Genomic DNA, 19,062 nt, shown 5'->3' with positions numbered 1-19,062 from the left:
ACACACTGCCTTCTGTTACAGCCAAATATTTTAAATTTTTAATCATTACTACAGAGCACCTGCCAATATTTTGTGCACCCCAGTTCCTATGTTTTTGTGCATAATGGAGTCACTTGGCCTTGTTTCCACATTAGAATTATGACTTTTTAGCTGCAGTTCTTCCACAATGACCACTTCTGGCCAGATTTCTCTGAACAGTAGACAGGTGATTTTGGATTCCACTGGCTTCTTCCAGTTCTGATCTGATAGCATTGCTGGACATCTTCTGATTCTGAAGGGAAGTAGGCATGATCTGTCTTTCATTAGGTTTTCAACAAATGGAGTTGGGTATTTGGTCAATATTAATGGTGTCCTCAAAGCATAGAAGTACAGACAGATATGTATCCATCATGCAGTACCATCAGGGAGACTCCAAATTTATTTTGCAGCAGGAAAATGACCCTAAACATACGTACAACCAATGTCATTAAGAACTATCTTCAGCATAAAGAACAAGGAGTCCTTGAAGAGAATACATGGTACCCACAGAGCCCCGATCTTACCTTCATCGAGTCTGTCTGGGATTATATAGAGAGACAGAAACGTATGAGCAAGACTATGTCCACAGAAGATTTTTCTGTGAAGATCTTTAGAAGATGAGCAAGTGTACCTAGAAGAATCCATGCTGATTTGAAGGCACAGTATGGTAACACCAAATATTGATTTAACTTATATTTTTAGTTTATGCGCTGTATTTTAATTGATAAAAAATAAACCATTAACACTATATATGGTACATATTTTTTATTTATTTTGTTATACGTCTTTATTTCCAGAAATGCCACCTTTCTTTTTCTTGGGTTGTGTCAAATTTTGCAATTCATGGCAATTTACTTGAATGTGTATAGCTTGCAATATCAGACTCTGCCACTGGATGAGAGTGGCTTTCTTTAGGGAACCATTTGGCCCCTTTTTCTAATGGTAATCGCTGAGAATGTGATTTTGTTTAGTTTTTTTTTGCTATACTTCTTTGTTAACCTCTACTCTCTTGATCGTGTAAACACAGACTGAAAGAATATTCTTAGAGAATTTCTAGGTAGTTTAGTTTTCTCAAGGGAAATTGTCAGATATGTTTTGCTCGCACGGTAAAAAGATTCATTCTATTGTCCCCTTCGGCTGGAAAATGGAAAATGACACATATGTCAGTGACATCATAGCCTTTGCCTTCATGATACTGTTTGTACACATTGAAGGTATTTACCTAAGGGCAACTTTTATAGTAAGGTCAGAAATTTCTCTGCCTGAAACATCTTTATATAATAAAAACAGTTTTTTCAGGGTGTGTGTTGTCTCTCACAAACACTATAATCATCGTCTAACAATACATCTCTATGCAATCAGCCTGCAAAAAGGTGCATATCTGCATTCTGTTGAGTAATTGTGGATGACGGCAGATATTTCTCAGTGAAAAGATGAATCACAGAAATATTGTTACACTCTCCAGAGGTCCTTGTGTTGTGGGTGTTTTTGTGTCGATTTATTATCCGATACTATCTACACAAACACAGTACAACTCTGGGAAATTATTGATAATGGATCTACATGTACACTTTAACCTTTCTGAAAATACATTTGGATGACAGATATATAGAGGCGGTAGATAGATAGATAGATAGATAGATAGATAGATAGATAGATAGATAGATGAATAGATAGGAGATAGAGAGAGGTAGACAGATATGAGTTTGATAGACAGATAGATAGATAAACAGAAAGATAGATTAATAAATACTATAGAAAGATAAATAAATTGAATATTAATAGTATTCAGTGTTTCAGACATTCAGAACAAAGGGGGTCACTTACAATTAACAATACGGCTATATTAGGCATATGTCTGGCACAGATTGCGGTGCAAAGGTTAGTTGCGCCACAATCTGCGACTTTTCCCTGCTCACACCAGGTCTAAAAAAGTGGGTTTGATATGGGCAGGAAAGGGCCGTCAGTCCTCATTCATCATTTTCTACGCCTATTTTAGAAAATGGTCTACATGTAAGAGAGCTAGAAAGCTGTCTTACATTTAGAACTGGCGCTGGATACGCCAACGTTATGAAGAGGCCGGTGTCTCAACATAACTTTGGCGGATCCACCGTCAGCACATGGGCTTATTAAGACCGAAGGGTCCATAGGAAGGCAACTACTAGAATTCAGGGAAAGTGTAGTTCATATTATCAATAAATAGTGCCCATTTTATTTTTATTTTTATTTTTTTAGGCTCAGTTCACATGTTTAACTGTTGGGTTATTTTTGCAGTGTAGTAACACATACCGATCAGACGGAGGCAAAAAGGACTCACTATTGGCTTCAGTCTGTCTAATGTAACCCTATGTACATCGAGAGCTTGCCCTAGGTGCACACTAAACATATTGCAAAGGTCATGTGAACCCAGCCACTGTGGTGAGCTAATTACTGTCATTCACCCTACTTGAAAATACAGTGGTATCTACATCACAAGGGTTTTGTTTACCTTGCCTTAGTTTGAAGTGACACAATATGACTTGTGGAAACCATAAAGGGGTACCCAAAATAAGTAACCCTTACCCCTGTCTTAAAATTAAAAAAAAAATTACATACTCACCCGTTTCTCCAGTACCGTTCTCTGCAGTGTTGGTACTCCCATTACTACTTGTTTTCAAACAGCTGCAGTGTCATGCCTGCATAAGACATAAAGAAACATAGAATGTGTCGGCAGATAAGAACCATTTGGCTCATCTAGTCTGCCCAATATACTGAATACTATGAATAGCCCCTGGCCCTATCTTATATGAAGGCTGGCCTTATGCCTATCCCATGCATGCTTAAACTCCTTCACTGTATTTGCAGCTACCACTTCTGCAGGAAGGCTATTCCATGCATCCACTACTCTAACATAGTAACATAGTACATAAGGCCGAAAAAAGACATTTGTCCATCCAGTTCGGCCTGTCATCCTGCAAGTTGATCCAGAGGAAGGCAAAAAAGCCCTGTGAGGTAGAAGCCAATTTTCCTCACTTTAGGGGAATAAAAATTCCTTCCCGACTTCAATCAGGCAATCAGAATAAATCCCTGGATCAACGACCCCTCTCTAGTATCTATAGCCTGCAATACCGTTACGTTCCAGAAATACATCCAGGCTCCTCTTGAATTCCTTTATTGTACTCACCATCACCACCTCCTCCGGCAGAGAGTTCCATAGTCTCACTGCTCTTACCGTAAAGAATCCTCTTCTATGTTTGTGTACAAACCTTCTTTCTTCCAGACGCAGAGGATGTCCCCTCGTCACAGTCACAGTCCTGGGAATGAATAGATGATGGGAGAGATCTCTGTACTGACCCCTGATATATTTATACATATTAATTAGATCTCCTCTCAGTCGTCTTTTTTCTAAAGTGAATAACCCTAATTTTGATAATCTTTCAGGGTACTGTAGTTGCCCCATTCCAGTTATTACTTTAGTTGCCCTCCTCTGGACCCTCTCCAGCTCTGCTATGTCTGCCTTGTTCACAGGAGCCCAGAACTGTACACAGTACTCCATGTGTGGTCTGACTAGTGATTTGTAAAGTGGTAGGACTATGTTCTCATCACGGGCATCTATGCCCCTTTTGATGCACCCCATTATCTTATTGGCCTTGGCAGCAGCTGCCTGACACTGGTTTTTGCAGCTTAGTTTGCTGTTTATTAAAATTCCTAGATCTTTTTCCATGTCAGTGTTACCGAGTGTTTTACCATTTAATAAGTACGGATGACTTGCATTATTCCTTCCCATGTGCATAACTTTACATTTGTCAGTGTTAAACCTCATCTGCCACTTCTCTGCCCAAGCCTCCAATCTATCCAGATCCCTCTGTAGTAGTATACTGTCCTTTTCACTGTACACAGTTTGGTGTCATCTGCGAAAATTGATATTTTACTATGCAAGCCTTCTACAAGATCATTAATAAATATATTGAAGAGAATAGGGCCTAATACTGACCCCTGAGGTACTCCACTAGTGACAGTGACCCAATCTGAGTATTTACCATTAATAACCACCCTCTGTTTTCTATCATTGAGCCAGTTACTTACCCACATACAGACGTTTTCTCCCAGTCCGAGCATTCTCATTTTATATACTAACCTTTTATGTGGTACAGTGTCAAATGCTTTGGAGAAGTCCAGATACACGACATCCATTGATTCGCCGCTGTCAAGTCTAGAACTTACCTCCTCATAGAAACTGATTAAATTTGTTTGACATGATCGATCCCTCCCAAAGCCATGCTGATATGGCGTTATTTGCTTATTTCCGTTAAGATGCTCTAACATAGCATCTCTCAGTAAAAAACCTTCAAACTGTTTACCCACAACAGATGTTAAACTTACCGGCCTATAGTTTCCAGGCTCTGTTTTTGGACCCTTTTTGAATATTGGCACCACATTTGCCATGCGCCAATCCTGTGGGACATTCCCTGTCAGTATAGAATCTGCAAATATCAGAAATAAGGGTCTGGCTATGACATTACTTAATTCCCTTAGGATACGGGGGTGTATGCCATCCGGTCCTGGCAATTTGTCTATTTTAATCTTTTTAAGTCGCTGTTGCACTTCTTCCTGGATCAGTCAGGACACTTTTAATGGGGAATTTATTTCAACATTCGGCATGTCATCTGACAGTTTATTTTCCTCAGTGAATACATTGGAGAAAAAAATATTTAACAGCTTTTCTTTCTCCTCGTCGCTCTCTGCGACCCCCCCCCCCCCCCCTCATTACTCTTTAACGGGCCGACACCTTCAGATTTATACTTTTTAACATTTATATAATTGAAGAACATTTTAGGGTTAGTTTTACTCTCTTTGGCAATTAATCTCTCAGTCTCTAGTTTGGCAGCTTTTATTTGTTTTTTACATGTTCTATTTTTTTTCCTTATAGTTTTCCAGTGCTTCCATGCTACCCACCTGTTTTAGTGTTTTATATGCTTTCTTTTTGTCATTTATTGCTTTCTTTACAGTTCTGTTTATCCACATTGGTTTCTTTTTGTTCCTTAACCTTTTATTCCCATACGGTATGTACCTCTCACAATGAGATTTTAGGATGCTTTTAAAGATATCTCATTTTGTGGCTGTATTTTTATTTGTGAGGACTTTATCCCATTTAGTTAGGCCTATGGCCTCTCTTAGTTGGCTAAATTTAGCTTTTTTGAAGTTTGGTATTTTTGTTCCTCCCTGTAGAAACGCTCTTTTGAATGATAATTGGAAGGTTATTACTTTGTGGTCACTATTTCCCAGGTGTCCCCCAACCTGCACGTCTGTTGTTCTGTCAGGCCTATTGGTTAATACTAAGTCCAGTATGGCCGTCCCTCTAGTCGGGTCCTGAACCAGTTGGGAGAGGTAATTGTCTTTGGTAATTGCCAAGAACCTGTTTCCTTTATGAGATATACAAGTTTCAGTTTCCCAGTCTATATCTGGGTAGTTGAAGTCCCCCATAATAACCACCTCGGTATGATTTGCCGCGTCATCTTCCTGATATTACTTTTAAACCTTTGCCCCTAAGTTAAAACTATGTCCTCTTGTAGCAGTTTTTCTTCTTTTAAATATTCTCTTCTCTTTTACCTTGTTGATTCCCTTTATGTATTTAAAAGTTTCTTCCAAGCTATGCATGTTAAGGTCCTTTAATCTTTCCTGGTAAGTTTTATCCTGCAATCCATGTACTAGTTTAGTAGCTCTTCTCTGAACTCTCTCCAAAGCATCAATGTCCTTCTGGAGATATGGTCTCCAGTACTGAGCACAATACTCCAAATGAGGTCTCACTAGTGCTCTGTAGAGCGGCATGAGCACCTCCCTCTTTCTACTGGTAATTCCTCTCCCTGTACACCCAAGCATTCTGCTAGCATTTCCTGCTGCTCTATGACATTGCCTGCCTACCTTTAAGTCTTCTGAAATAATGACCGCTAAATCCCTTTCCTTAGATACTGAGGATAGGACTGTATCACTGATTTTATATTCTGCTCTTGGGTTTTTACACCCCAGGTGCATTATCTTGCACTTATCAACATTAAATTTTAGTTGCCAGATTTTTGACCATTCCTCTAGTTTTCCTAAATCCTTTTCCATTTGGTGTAACCCTCCAGGAACATCAACCCTGTTACAAATCTTTGTGTCATCAGCAAAAAGACACACCTTACCATCGAGGCCTTCTGCAATTTCGCTGATAAAGATATTAAACAATATGGGTCCCAGAACAGATCTTTGAGGTACCCCACTGGTAACAAGACCATGGTCTGAATATACTCCATTGACTACAACCCTCTGTTGTCTGTCCCTCAGCCACTGCCTAATCCATTCAACAATATGGGAGTCCAAGCCCAAAGACTCTAATTTATTGATAACCCTTCTATGTGGGACAGTATCAAAAGCCTTACTAAAGTCTAGATAAGCGATGTCTACTGCACCTCCGCCATCTATTATTTTAGTCACCCAATCAAAAAAATCTATAAGATTAGTTTGACATGATCTCCCTGAAGTAAACCCATGCTGATTTTCATCTTTCCATCCATGGGATTTTAGTGTTCCACAATCCTCTCCTTGAGTATGGTTTCCCTTAATTTCCCCACTATTGATGTCAGGCTTACTGGACTATAGCTGCCCGATTCCTTCCTAGTACCTTTCCCTAATGCAATTTTCTGTTGCCTTCAAGAGTGCCACTTTTAAGTAGTCCCATTTCTCCTGGACTTCGTTGAAATGGTTCCAATGTGATAGGGACTCGTATATCACTAATCTAATTTTAGAAAAGTAAATTCTTCTAAAATCTAAAACTTTTGTTTCTGTGTGGTGTGAATCAGTCACTGTACTTGTAGTAAACCACACTGACTGGTGATCACTAGATCCCAAGCTTTCCCCTACAGTAATATCAGATACCAAATTCCCATTTGTGAATACTAAATCTAAAATGGCCTCCTTCCGGGTTGGCTCCTCAACTACTTGCTGTAGAGATAATCCCAGTAGGGAATTTAGAATATCTGTACTCCTGGCAGAACTAGCTATTTTGGTTTTCCAGTTTACATCAGGAAGATTAAAGTCTCCCATAATGATAACTTCCCCCTTCAATGTCATTTTAGCTATTTCCTTAACTAGTAGATCATCTAATTATTTGACTTGGCTAGGTGGTCTATATATTACACCTACACGAGTTACCTTATGATTATTAAGCTGCAAGGTAACCCAAACTGACTCTACATTGGTCTCGCTAACTTGTATTAAATTAGATTTTATGCTATCTTTCACATACAGGGCAACCCCTCCCCCTTCTTGCCTTCTCTGTCTTTCCTATATAGAGAGAACCCTGGTATTGTTATATCCCAGTCATTACTTCCATTGAACCATGTCTCAGTAACAGCCACTAAATCTATATTTTCAGATGCCATTATAGGCTCAAGTTCATTTATCTTATTCCCTAAACTGCGAGCATTTGTAGACAAGACTCTGAGCTTGTCATTTCTTAACCTATGTGCTACTGGCATCTTCTGGCATTGTTCCGGGGGGGAACAGTCGGACTGCTGGATTGTCACTCTTTTGCCCCCCTTTCCTAGTTTAAATGATCCTTAGCAAATACTTTGAACTGTTCACTGAGGACATTCATTCCCTTGAGAGAAAGATGCAAACCATCTTTCTTGTACAGTTCTTTTCCATTCCAAAGAGAGCTAACATGAGACACAAAGCCAAACCCTTGGTTCAGACACCATTCACCAAGCCATACATCTAATTCCTTATTGCTCATCTTCCTGTCATGCTGAAGGTTATGCGCAGGCAAAACTGCAGAGAATGAAACAGTTTATGCAACCTCTCGAATATCATTTCCAAGTGTGTGAAAAGCTTCCTTCACCTTTGAAACCTCATTGCAAGCCAGATCATTTGTCCCAAGATGGACAATGACATCCACCTCCCTTTCCTGCTTTGCTTGCCTAACAATATTAAGGATACGTCTTCTATCCCTGCCAGCGGTAGCACCAGGGAGACATCTCACAACACCATTTTCCTCAAACTTCACACCTCTTATGATGGAATCGCCCACCAACAGCTGCTTACTATCAGTCCTCACCTTCTCCTTTTTGTCTTTGGCTGCAGTCTTGCATACTTTAGGCATGGGAGATGATTGTTTCTCACCCACTGTGCTTGAGCCATCCTCTATGTTGCTCTTGCACTCTGAAAGTGCTACAAATGAATTATGGAGAGCCACAGACTGTGGGACATGTCTTCTATCCACCACTCTAAGTCTACCAGAACCTGCAGTAACCCATCTTCCATTTCTAGGGGGCCTCTGTGGCAGTGGCATTGCAACGTTCTCAGCATGAGTTTGTTTAACGGTTAATTTACAAATCTCATATTTCAAAAATGCAATTTCCTGCTGCATTATGGAGAGCTATCTACAGATCAGACAGCATCCAAACCTGAAGAGTGGAACCTGAAATAAAAGCACAACACTTCCTACACAGAACCAGGTCTGCCATTTTAAAGAGGGGAAAGATTTTAAACAAACAAATTTAACTTTTTTTTAGATTGTATCCACCTCCAGATTGCCTCCTGAGCATCTCCAATGCACTTATTAAAATCAGCACTTGAAAAATCAGCAAACTAATACTATGTGGCTATATATACACACACTTCCACAAAAGCTCCTCCCCCAACAATAAATTTAACATCTTAATCAGCTATGCTCATTTGCAATCAAACAATAGTGATAACCTGTCTAACAAATTCCTTACCTGTTTTGAAACACAGTGTCTGAGTATCCGCTAGAAACACCGCTGAAGTTCTGCTGTTTTGAAACACAGTGTCTGAGTATCCACCAGAAACACCGCTAAAGTTCTGCTACAGTGGATGAGCTTTAAGTTAGTCTAAGTTAGTCTCCTGAATATCTCCAATGCACTTATAAAAATCAGCACTTGAAAAATCAGCAAGCTGACCACTGCAGCCAATAACCGTCCTGAACTGTAGACTGCTGAAGACAGTGAGTGGCTGCAGTGATCACGTGTTGTATCCAGGCATGCCACTGCTGCTCACTGAAAACAAGCAGTGATGGGAGTACCAACACTGCAGAGAATGGCGGCGGAGAAACAGTATGTAATATACTTTTATTTTAAGACATTGTAGGGGTTGTCCAAGATTTTTAATCATTTCAGACAACCCCTTTAAAGAGGTATTCCCATCTGGGATATTTATAGCACATTGATAGGATATGCCATAAAAGGTACCTCAAAGTAAATCAATAGGCAGCCACACATGCGAGACTACCTTCTAATCATCACTAGTGATGAGCGCCAGGTGCCATATTCGATTTCGACGAAATTCGCGAATATTCGATAGAATATTCGTTTTATATTCGTCTAAATCGAATATTCGTCATTATTCTTGTTATCGTGATTAATATGCGATTTAAATAATCGTGTATTGCGATTTTAACTTAAAGGCTACTCTCCTATTGAAATAGCAATGCGATTAATTTAAGTTATAATAATCAAATTTCGATTTTAACTTAAAGGCTACTCTCCTATTGAAATAGCAATGCGATTAATTCAAGTTATAATAATCGAATTTCAATTTTAACTTAGCACTGCTATATTCCATATTCGTTAATTCTAGCCTAATATGGAATATAGCAGTGCTAAGTTAAAATTGAAATTCGATTATTATAACTTGAATTAATCGAATTGCTATTTCAACTTGGACCTGATTTACTATGGTTGGCTTGGTAGAATTAGCGAATATGACGAATGTATTCGTCATATTCCACAAAACGAATATAACGAATGTACTCGTCATATTCCACAAAACGAAGATAACGAAGTATTCTGCATCTTCGTTTTAGCTACCTATTCATCAACTTCGCTAATTCTAGCAATCATATAGGAAAGTTTACTATAGAGACAGCTAAGTTTAATTCGCTATGCGATTATATGACTGCTTTAAAAAAAAAAATTATACAATAATTATAATACCTGATAATTATTATAATTATTCTATTTATAAAAAAAAAGCAAAGTAATATAATCGCATAGCGAATTAAACTTAGCTGTCTAGAATTAACGAATATGGAATATAGCAGTGCTAAGTTAAAATCGAAATTTGATTATTATAACTTGAATTAATCGCATTGCTATTTCATTAGGAGAGTAGCCTTTAAGTTAAAATCGAAATTCGATTATTATAACTTGAAATAATCGAATTGCGATTTCAACGTAATTCTCAAATCCGACAGTACATTCTAGTATATGGAGACGTTCCCATGGTGATGGGGATGCTCCATGAGCACGGAAGTTGGCAGAAGCGGCAACGGGCGCTGACTGGAGCAGCTAAGAAGCCAGGAATCCAAAGGAAAGGTAAGAACAACTTTAGGGAAGTGGGAAAGAAAAAAATCTAACAAACTAATATTCGAAATATCGAATTTATATCACTATATTCTAAATATTCGCGAATTAGCGAAGTGCCGATATTCGCGAAAAAAAAATCGATATTCGAATATTCACGCTCAACACTAATCATCACTATGGGACTTCTGGAAATATGGGAACACAGCTTGTTCTACATCCACTGCTGTAGGACTTCAGAAAGCTTCATTCGCTATTTTTGCTCGCTGGCAGGCTGGAGATGTGATTTTTTTAACCCCTAACAGGTATATTAGATGCTGTTTTGATAACAGCGTCTAATATACCTGTTACCTGGTCCTCTGGTGGTCCCTTTTGTTTGGATCGACCACCAAACACCACTACACTACACTACACCCCCCCCTGTCACTTATTAACCCTTTATGAACCACTGATCACCCCTGATCACCCCATACAGACTCCCTGATCACCCCCTGTCATTGATCACCCCCCTGTAACGCTCCATTCAGACGTCCGTATGATTTTTATGGATCCACGGATACATGGATCGGATCCGCAAAACGCATACGGACGTCTGAATGGAGCCTTACAGGGGGGTGATCAATGACAAGGGGGGGATCACCCATATAGACTTCCTGATCACTTCCCTGTCATTGATCACCCCCCTGTCATTGATCACCCCCCTGTAAGGCTCCATTCAGAGGTCCGTATGATTTTTACGGATCCACGGATACATGGATCGGATCCGCAAAACACATACGGACGTCTGAATGGAGCCTTACAGGGGGGTGATCAATGACAAGGGGGTGATCACGCATATAGACTTCCTGATCACTTCCCTGTCATTGATCACCCCCCTGTCATTGATCACCCCCCTGTAAGGCTCCATTCAGACGTCCGTATTATTTTTACGGATCCATGGATCCATGGATCGGATCTGCAAAACACATACGGACGTCTGAATGGAGCCTTACAGGGGGGTGATCAATGACAGGGGGGTGATCACCTCATATACACTCTCTGATCACCCCCTGTCATTGATCACCCCCCTGTCATTGATCACCCCCCTGTAAGGCTCCATTCAGACGTCCGTATGATTTTTACGGATCCATGGATACATTGATCGGATCCGCAAAACACATACGGACGTCTGAATGGAGCCTTACAGGGGGGTGATCAATGACAGGGGGGTGATCACCTCATATACACTCCCTGATCACCCCCTGTCATTGATCACCCCCCTGTAAGGCTCCATTCAGACGTCCGTATGTGTTTTGCGGATCCGATCCATGTATCCATGGATCCGTAAAAACCATACGGACGTTTGAATGGAGCCTTACAGGGGGGTGATCAATGACAGGGGGTGATCAGGGAGTGTATATGAGGTGATCACCCCCCTGTCATTGATCACCCCCCTGTAAGGCTCCATTCAGACATCCGTATGTGTTTTGCGGATACGATCCATGTATCCGTGGATCCATAAAAATCATACGGACGTCTGAATGGAGCCTTACAGGGGGGTGATCAATGACAGGGGGGTGATCAGGGAGTCTGTATGGGGTGATCACCCCCCTGTCATTGATCACCCCCCTGTAAGGCTCCATTCAGACATTTTTTTGGCCCAAGTTAGCGGAAATATATATTTTTTTGTTTTTGTTTTTTCTTACAAAGTCTCATATTCCACTAACTTGTGTCAAAAAATAAAATCTCACATGAACTCACCATACCCCTCCCGGAATCCAAATGCGTAACATTTTTTAGACATTTATATTCCAGACTTCTTCTCACGCTTTAGGGCCCCTAAAAAGCCAGGGCAGTATAAATACCCCACATGTGACCCCATTTCGGAAAGAAGACACCCCAAGGTATTCCGTGAGGGGAATATTGAGTCCATGAAAGTTTGAAATTTTTGTCCCAAGTTAGCGGAAAGTGAGACTTTGTGAGAAAAAACAAAAAAAAAAACAATTTCCGCTAACTTATGCAAAAAAACTAAAATTCTATGAACTCGCCATGCCCCTCATTGAATACCTTGGGGTGTCTTCTTTCCAAAGTGGGGTCACATGTGGGGTATTTATACTGCCTTGGCTTTTTAGGGGCCCAAAAGCGTGAGAAGAAGTCTGGGATCCAAATGTCTAAAAATGCCCTCCTAAAAGGAATTTGGGCCGCTTTGCGCATCTAGTCTGCAAAAAAGTGTCACACATGTGGTATCGCCGTACTCGGGAGAAGTTGGGGAATGTGTTTTGGGGTGTCATTTTACATATACCCATGCTGGGTGAGATAAATATCTTGGTCAAATGCCAACTTTGTATAAAAAAATGGGAAAAGTTGTCTTTTGCCGAGATATTTCTCTCACCCAGCATGGGTATATGTAAAATGACACCCCAAAACACAATCCCCAACTTCTCCCGAGTACGGCGATACCAGATGTGTGACACACTTTTTTGCAGCCTAGGTGGGCAAAGGGGCACACATTCCAAAGTGCACCTTTCAGATTTCACCGGTCATTTTTTACAGATTTTGATTGCAAACTTCTTCTCACACATCTGGGCCCCTAGAATGCCAGGGCAGTATAACTACCCCACAAGTGACCCCGTTTTGGAAAGAAGACACCCCAAGGTATTTTGTGATGGGCATAGTGAGTTCATGGAAGTTTTTATTTTTTGTCACAAGTTAGTGGAATATGAGACTTTGTAAGAAAAAAAAAAAATCATCATTTTCCGCTAACTTGTGACAAAAAATAAACAATTCTAGGAACTCGCCATGCCCCTCACGGAATACTTTGGGGTGTCTTCTTTCCAAAATGGGGTCACTTGTGGCGTAGTTATACTGCCCTGGCATTCTAGGGGCCCAAATGTGTGAGAAGTACTTTGCAATCAAAATGTGTAAAAAATGGCCTGCGAAATCCGAAAGGTGCACTTTGGAATATGTGCCCCTTTGCCCACCTAGGCTGCAAAAAAGTGTCACACATCTGGTATCGCCGTACTCAGGAGAAGTTGGGGAATGTGTTTTGGGGTGTCATTTTACATATACCCATGCTGGGTGAGAGAAATATCTCGGCAAAAGACAACTTTTCCCATTTTTTTATACAAAGTTGGCATTTGACCAAGATATTTATCTCACCCAGCATGGGTATATGTAAAATGACACCCCAAAACACATTCCCCAACTTCTCCTGAGTACGGCGATACCACATGTGTGACACTTTTTTGCAGCCTAGGTGGGCAAAGGGGCACACATTCCAAAGTGCACCTTTCGGATTTCACCGGTCATTTTTTACAGATTTTGATTGCAAACTTCTTCTCACACATCTGGGCTCCTAGAATGCCAGGGCAGTATAACTATGCCACAAGTGACCCCATTTTGGAAAGAAGACACCCCAAGGTATTTTGTGATGGGCATAGTGAGTTCATGGAAGTTTTTATTTTTTGTCACAAGTTAGTGGAATATGAGACTTTGTAAGAAAAAAAAAAAATCATCATTTTCCGCTAACTTGTGACAAAAAATAAAAAGTTATATGAACTCACTATGCCCATCAGCGAATACCTTAGGGTGTCTACTTTCCGAAATGGGGTCATTTGTGGGGTGTTTGTACTGTCTGGGCATTGTAGAACCTCAGGAAACATGACAGGTGCTCAGAAAGTCAGAGCTGCTTCAAAAAGCGGAAATTCAAATTTTTGTACCATAGTTTGTAAATGCTATAACTAGAGTTGAGCGAACACCTGGATGTTCGGGTTCGAGAAGTTCGGCCGAACATCCCGGAAATGTTCGGGTTCGGGATCCGAACCCGATCCGAACTTCGTCCCGAACCCGAACCCCATTGAAGTCAATGGGGACCCGAACTTTTCGGCACTAAAAAGGCTGTAAAACAGCCCAGGAAAGAGCTAGAGGGCTGCAAAAGGCAGCAACATGTAGGTAAATCCCCTGCAAACAAATGTGGATAGGGAAATGAATTAAATTAAAAATTAAATAAATAAAAATTAACCAAAATCAATTGGAGAGAGGTTCCATAGCAGAGAATCTGGCTTCCCGTCACCCACCACTGGAACAGTCCATTCTCAGATATTTAGGCCCCGGCACCCAGGCAGAGGAGAGAGGTCCCGTAACAGAGAATCTGTCTTCATGTCAGCAGAGAATTAGTCTGCATGTCATAGCAGAGAATGAGGCTTCACGTCAGCCACCACTGCAACAGTCCATTGGCATATATTTAGGCCCAGCACCCAGGCAGAGGAGGGAGGTCCCGTAACAGAGAATCTGTCTTCATGTCAGCAGAGAATTAGTCTGCATGTCATAGCAGAGAATGAGGCTTCACGTCAGCCACCACTGCAACAGTCCATTGGCATATATTTAGGCCCAGCACACACACAGGCAGAGGAGAGAGGTCCCGTAACAGAGAATCTGGCTTCATGTCAGCAGAGAATCAGTCTGCATGTCATAGCAGAGAATGAGGCTTCACGTCAGCCACCACTGCAACAGTCCATTGGCATATATTTAGGCCCAGCACACACACAGGCAGAGGAGAGAGGTCCCGTAACAGAGGATCTGGCTTCATGTCAGCAGAGAATCAGTCTGCATGTCATAGCAGAGAATCAGGCTTCACGTCAGCCACCACTGCAACAGTCCATTGTCATAAATTTAGGCCCAGCACCCAGGCAGAGGAGAGAGGTCCCGTAACAGACAATCTGGCTTCATGTCAGCAGAGAATTAGTCTGCATGTCATAGCAGAGAATGAGGCTTCACGTCAGCCACCACTGCAACAGTCCATTGGCATATATTTAGGCCTAGCACACAGGCAGAGGAGAGAGGTCCCGTAACAGACAATCTGGCTTCATGTCAGCAGAGAATCAGTCTGCATGTCATAGCAGAGAATGAGGCTTCACGTCACCCACCACTGCAACAGTCCATTGGCATATATTTAGGCCTAGCACACAGGCAGAGCAGAGAGGTCCCGTAACAGACAATCTGGCTTCATGACAGCAGAGAATCAGTCTGCATGTCATAGCAGAGAATGAGGCTTCACGTCACCCACCACTGCAACAGTCCATTGGCATATATTTAGGCCTAGCACACAGGCAGAGCAGAGAGGTCCCGTAACAGACAATCTGGCTTCATGACAGCAGAGAATCAGTCTGCATGTCATAGCAGAGAATGAGGCTTCACGTCACCCACCACTGCAACAGTCCATTGGCATATATTTAGGCCTAGCACACAGGCAGAGCAGAGAGGTCCCGTAACAGACGATCTGGCTTCATGTCAGCAGAGAATCAGTCTGCATGTCATAGCAGAGAATGAGGCTTCACGTCAGCCACCACTGCAACAGTCCATTGGCATATATTTAGGCCCAGCACCCAGGCAGAGGAGGGAGGTCCCGTAACAGAGAATCTGTCTTCATGTCAGCAGAGAATTAGTCTGCATGTCATAGCAGAGAATGAGGCTTCACGTCAGCCACCACTGCAACAGTCCATTGGCATATATTTAGGCCCAGCACACACACAGGCAGAGGAGAGAGGTCCCGTAACAGAGAATCTGTCTTCATGTCAGCAGAGAATTAGTCTGCATGTCATAGCAGAGAATGAGGCTTCACGTCAGCCACCACTGCAACAGTCCATTGGCATATATTTAGGCCTAGCACACAGGCAGAGGAGAGAGGTCCCGTAACAGACAATCTGGCTTCATGTCAGCAGAGAATCAGTCTGCATGTCATAGCAGAGAATGAGGCTTCACGTCACCCACCACTGCAACAGTCCATTGGCATATATTTAGGCCTAGCACACAGGCAGAGCAGAGAGGTCCCGTAACAGACAATCTGGCTTCATGTACAGCAGAGAATCAGTCTGCATGTCATAGCAGAGAATGAGGCTTCACGTCAGCCACCACTGCAACAGTCCATTGGCATATATTTAGGCCTAGCACACAGGCAGAGGAGAGAGGTCCCGTAACAGACAATCTGGCTTCATGTCAGCAGAGAATCAGTCTGCATGTCATAGCAGAGAATGAGGCTTCACGTCACCCACCACTGCAACAGTCCATTGGCATATATTTAGGCCTAGCACACAGGCAGAGCAGAGAGGTCCCGTAACAGACGATCTGGCTTCATGTCAGCAGAGAATCAGTCTGCATGTCATAGCAGAGAATGAGGCTTCACGTCAGCCACCACTGCAACAGTCCATTGGCATATATTTAGGCCCAGCACCCAGGCAGAGGAGGGAGGTCCCGTAACAGAGAATCTGTCTTCATGTCAGCAGAGAATTAGTCTGCATGTCATAGCAGAGAATGAGGCTTCACGTCAGCCACCACTGCAACAGTCCATTGGCATATATTTAGGCCCAGCACACACACAGGCAGAGGAGAGAGGTCCCGTAACAGAGAATCTGTCTTCATGTCAGCAGAGAATTAGTCTGCATGTCATAGCAGAGAATGAGGCTTCACGTCAGCCACCACTGCAACAGTCCATTGGCATATATTTAGGCCCAGCACACACACAGGCAGAGGAGAGAGGTCCCGTAACAGACAATCTGGCTTCATGTCAGCAGAGAATTAGTCTGCATGTCATAGCAGAGAATGAGGCTTCACGTCACCCACCACTGCAACAGTCCATTGGCATATATTTAGGCCCAGCACCCAGGCAGAGGAGGGAGGTCCCGTAACAGAGAATCTGTCTTCATGTCAGCAGAGAATTAGTCTGCATGTCATAGCAGAGAATGAGGCTTCACGTCAGCCACCACTGCAACAGTCCATTGGCATATATTTAGGCCCAGCACACACACAGGCAGAGGAGAGAGGTCCCGTAACAGAGGATCTGGCTTCATGTCAGCAGAGAATCAGTCTGCATGTCATAGCAGAGAATCAGGCTTCACGTCAGCCACCACTGCAACAGTCCATTGGCATATATTTAGGCCTAGCACACAGGCAGAGGAGAGAGGTCCCGTAACAGACAATCTGGCTTCATGTCAGCAGAGAATCAGTCTGCATGTCATAGCAGAGAATGAGGCTTCACGTCAGCCACCACTGCAACAGTCCATTGTCATAAATTTAGGCCCAGCACCCAGGCAGAGGAGAGAGGTCCCGTAACAGACAATCTGGCTTCATGTCAGCAGAGAATTAGTCTGCATGTCATAGCAGAGAATCAGGCTTCATGTCAGCCACCACTGCAACAGTCCATTGGCATATATTTAGGCCTAGCACACAGGCAGAGGAGAGGTTCATTCAACTTTGGGTAGCATCGCAATATAATGGTAAAATGAAAATAAAAATAGGATTGAATGAGGAAGTGCCCTGGAGTCCAATAATATATGGTTATGGGGAGGTAGTTAATGTCTAATCTGGACAAGGGACGGACAGGTCCTGTGGGATCCATGCCTGGTTCATTTTTATGAACGTCAGCTTGTCCACATTGGCTGTAGACAGGCGGCTGCGTTTGTCTGTAATGACGCCCCCTGCCGTGCTGAATACACGTTCAGACAAAACGCTGGCTGCCGGGCAGGCCAGCACCTCCAAGGCATAAAAGGCTAGCTCTGGCCACGTGGACAATTTAGAGACCCAGAAGTTGAATGGGGCCGAACCATCAGTCAGTACGTGGAGGGGTGTGCACACGTACTGTTCCACCATGTTAGTGAAATGTTGCCTCCTGCTAACACGTTGCGTATCAGGTGGTGGTGCAGTTAGCTGTGGCGTGTTGACAAAAGTTTTCCACATCTCTGCCATGCTAACCCTGCCCTCAGAGGAGCTGGCCGTGACACAGCTGCCTTGGCGACCTCTTGCTCCTCCTCTGCCTTGGCCTTGGGCTTCCACTTGTTCCCCTGTGACATTTGGGAATGCTCTCAGTAGCGCGTCTACCAACGTGCGCTTGTACTCGCGCATCTTCCTATCACGCTCCAGTGCAGGAAGTAAGGTGGGCACATTGTCTTTGTAGCGTGGATCCAGCAGGGTGGCAACCCAGTAGTCCGCACAGGTTAAAATGTGGGCAACTCTGCTGTCGTTGCGCAGGCACTGCAGCATGTAGTCGCTCATGTGTGCCAGGCTGCCCAGGGATAAGGACAAGCTGTCCTCTGTGGGAGGCGTATCGTCATCGTCCTGCCTTTCCCCCCAGCCACGCACCAGTGATGGACCCGAGCTGCGTTGGGTGCCACCCCGCTGTGACCATGCTTCATCCTCATCCTCCTCCACCTCCTCCTCATCCTCGTCCTCCTCGTCCTCCAGTAGTGGGCCCTGGCTGGCCACATTTGTACCTGGCCTCTGCTGTTGCCAAAAACCTCCCTCTGAGTCACTTCGAAGAGACTGGCCTGAAAGTGCTAAAAATGACCCCTCTTCCTCCTCCTCCTCCTCCTCCTCCTGGGCCACCTCCTCTTCCATCATCGCCCTAAGTGTTTTCTCAAGGAGACATAGAAGTGGTATTGTAACGCTGATAACGGTGTCATCGCCACTGGCCATGTTGGTGGAGTACTCGAAACAGCGCAACAGGGCACACAGGTCTCGCATGGAGGCCCAGTCATTGGTGGTGAAGTGGTGCTGTTCTGTAGTGCGACTGACCCGTGCGTGCTGCAGCTGAAACTCCACTATGGCCTGCTGCTGCTCGCACAGTCTGTCCAGCATGTGCAAGGTGGAGTTCCACCTGGTGGGCACGTCGCATATGAGGCGGTGAGCGGGAAGGCCGAAGTTACGCTGTAGCGCAGACAGGCGAGCAGCAGCA

The sequence above is a fragment of the Bufo gargarizans genome, chromosome 1, assembly GCF_014858855.1.
Source record: "Bufo gargarizans isolate SCDJY-AF-19 chromosome 1, ASM1485885v1, whole genome shotgun sequence".
In the NCBI taxonomy this organism is placed as follows: domain Eukaryota; kingdom Metazoa; phylum Chordata; class Amphibia; order Anura; family Bufonidae; genus Bufo; species Bufo gargarizans.
This window is presented reverse-complemented; position numbering follows the sequence as displayed.